The sequence below is a fragment of the Chrysochloris asiatica genome, unplaced genomic scaffold, assembly GCF_000296735.1.
Source record: "Chrysochloris asiatica unplaced genomic scaffold, ChrAsi1.0 scaffold00527, whole genome shotgun sequence".
NCBI classification, from domain to species: domain Eukaryota; kingdom Metazoa; phylum Chordata; class Mammalia; order Afrosoricida; family Chrysochloridae; genus Chrysochloris; species Chrysochloris asiatica.
The window spans coordinates 323,139-326,747 of record NW_006409045.1 but is presented as its reverse complement, the minus strand read 5'-3'; positions in this window follow the sequence as shown (position 1 = coordinate 326,747).

Here is a 3,609-nt window from a genome sequence, read left to right as displayed (position 1 = left end):
AAAACAATAGCCTCTTGTCAGATTCAAATATGTAAGTGACACTTAAAATTTAAAACCCAATTGTGAAGGGTGCAGTCAAGAAATTGCTTTTATTTTCTATACAAGATATTTTTACCAGCAGATTTATTTTAAATGATACAAAATTGATGTGAGGGAGTTTTGTTATACTGCATAAACTCAAATGCACATGGGGTGTTATTTTCCAAAACTAGAATATATAGTTCATTATCTGTGAAGTCTTAAAAAAAAAAAAAAATGACAGGGTTAGGTGTAGACAGTTATGGAAAAATGAAAGACTGTTTTATTTCATAACTGGGAACAAAAACAGAATGTCAAAGTTGACAGAAATCTGGTAAAACATATGGTGCAACCTCTTAATTTACTAATTAGAACCTTAAGTGCAACAACAACAACAGTATCTGGGAACATTGGACAAGTTGCTCAATCTCATTGTGCCTCGGTTCCTCCTCTCAAAATAGGGATGATGATATTCCTTTCATCATAAGACTATTTTGCTCTCACAAAATATACTAAGATTAGACTGTACAAAGACCCTGTACAGGATCTCTGTGAGTTGGAACTAACTCAATGGTACTTAACAACAGCATCTACCTAACACTGGCAAAAATGAGCCATGGCTGTGCAGTGGTTAATAACTTAGCTGTTAACAAAATGGTTGGTAGTTCAAACCTTCCAGCTGCTCAGAGGAAGAAAGATGTAGCAGCCTATGTAATAGTTATTCTATTCTGTCTTATGAGGTCATCATAAGGATTCTATGAGTCAGAATCAATTTGATGGTTGTGGTTTAATTTAGCAACAGTGACTACAGTACCTTGAATTTACTTGATGGGGCTTATCTATCCAATGTCTTAATTCCCAATAAATGATTGGGTGAGACCATGTCAGTAAAGAATACAGGACTCTAAGGCTGAAACTGGTTAGTTTTGACATCCAAATAGATTTAATAGGCACCAACTCAGAAGCTGGGAAGGAAGATCCCATGATTATCAAGTAGGAAGAGCATGAGAGGAGTTTGAGGTCTGTACCTAGAAAAGTGACCACAGCAGAGGCGACAATAGTCAGTGGTTTGGAGGAAAAGAGCAGTGGGCTCTAGACCCATAGACTGGGGCCGAGATCAAGGGGCCGCATGGCTAAGAAGCTGAAGACAAGAGTGAGGCATGTCTATAATACAGCAGAGAAAAGGTGTTCTTGACTGGATTACTGATACATCTTGAATTGATTTTTGATCCTGCTCACTTCCCTAATAAACTTCATAACCATAAGTATTGTTATGAATTCTATGTGGTCATTTCAATGGACTGTCAAACCGACATATGAAACACAGAATGCTGTAGGAGGGATGCTTGGTGTCAGAATAGGATAAAGAAGGACACAGGGTTGAAGAATGTCTGACCTCAGCATCACAGGAATTGGCTTTGGGCTGAGTTTAATTTAAGTTTGACTCTCTTTCCCCCTTGCAAAGCTAGGGAACATCAGACAAATTCCCCACTTGGTTTAAGCAGTGGCAAATATGAAAGCATTATAACTAATTATAATTTATTGTCAGATACTTACTTCAAAATGCATGTATTTGTTTTATGTGTAATATGAATATTTGTCATGTTTGTATTTTAATATACCTGTCATTGAAATGGCTTCTTTATAAATATTCTTGTATTCCCACTGGAGATTTTAAAGAAACAATTATGTTATTAAATAATAAAAATTTGGCTGCATTTCTAATAATTTCAGAGTCGAGTCACATGATTTTATTTCTATTTAGATACTATAAAAAATGTTTCTTATCTTCAAATTTAAAAAAAAGAAAGAAATTTAAGTGCTTCCTGGTTTCTAATCTTGAAGAAACATTGTGTCTGTCTGCATACTAAGTAATACCAGGAGTACTGCTCCCTCTGAAATGTTCTTAAGCTTCAAAACTCACACCTGATGATTATAGTAATAAATGTCATATTAAAGAAGATGGGAAGAGTTTCTGTATATAACTTAACTTTATGCATTAATAAGTCTAAAATACAGACTGTCTTCTTAGGGCTGGAAAGCAGGCAGAAGTGACTAAACAAAGAATATTAAATAGAGCTGGGTGATTGAAATCAATAGTGACAGTGTCTATTTAATCTAAATCTAGAAGAAAAGTAATGTTAGATAATGAGTACTGAATATTTTCATCTTGTTGGCATAAAACCCACATTTTCAAATACAGTTGCCACTAAGCTTGGCATTTAATTATTCTTTGACTTCTGATTTTTATCTGTAAAGACTTTTATTCCTCATTGTATATTATAAATTAACATTTTTTTCATAATTTTTGATCACTCGATTAAAGTAATTGGAAATCTTGGAAATTATTATATTCTCAGTTTGCAGACATGCATGGTTTTTGAGCTAGAACCCAAACTCTGGAAATTCATCAAGGTCCTTCCACAGTATGTATTGACAGTCAAGTAGCTACTCTTCCCTAGGAGAACAAAGATACCTCCAAAGACCAAATAATCATTATTGATCTTTCTTTTTCTTTAAGGCTATTATTGTGAATTGAGTGAAGGTTTACAGGGTAGATCATAAATTTTACATTCAACAAATCATTGCAATGATTAAAATCCCCTTCATGCACAATCATTTAACAGTATTTACCTCTTACACTCTTTTGATGTACACATACAACATTGAAAAAACATATAATTTTATAAATGTTCTAAGGGCACATTTTGCAAACCTGTCTCTAGTCTGTACGCACACTGCCTTTCTCAGTCAACGGGCCTATAGTCCTCTGCTGTTCTTTCTTTTTATGCCACTGCCTCTGCCACCATCTCTGTTGTCACCACTTTTATGGTTAGAATACCTCATTCCTCTAATGCTCTTCATTTTGATGGTCCTAGGGTCCTCTGTTATTGAAATGACAGGCTAACTGCTTCCCCCTTTTAGTTAAACTTCTGCATTTACATTTGGTACAGTTGCCATTAGTCATGATAACAATTACTCACAACTGAATAATAAAATCTTATCAACATCACCCCTTATTCCATTTCATCATAGTCATCTGGACGAGAGGCAAAATATTCAGAGGGAATTCTATCTTACTTCCCTCATTCTGACCCTAAGCAGCTTCATGAAACCTTGTAAGTCAGCCATTTTGTACCTTTACAGTCCCTCATTTTTGATAGCAAACTCTAAGTTGCCCAACCCTATCAACCCAGTGTACTGAGGAGGCAAGCTTGATCCTTGATAGGAAGAATCCTTTCCTTTCAGTTGGAATTTTGGGCAACTTCATCCATAAACAAAGATTCAGTTCATCAATTTGTTGGAATTTACACTTTCTCCTTGTATCAAACTTCTTTTCTTTGTCTGATCTAGTTTTGGTCAGCAAGCCATCCACGCTAAGTCAAATGGGTACTATATGTACCAGTCTTGGAGTTCTTGCACTTATTCCCCCACTTTGGACCAGCTGGCCTCTTCTCTGTTAACTCTAGCCCCGAATGACTAGGTTGATGTTCTTGGGATCAAGAGTTCACATGTCAAACAAATCCTTACTGCAAGAATCATCCCCACCCTCTCCACACAAAGAGTAGACAGGGATTGGCAACTTGGACA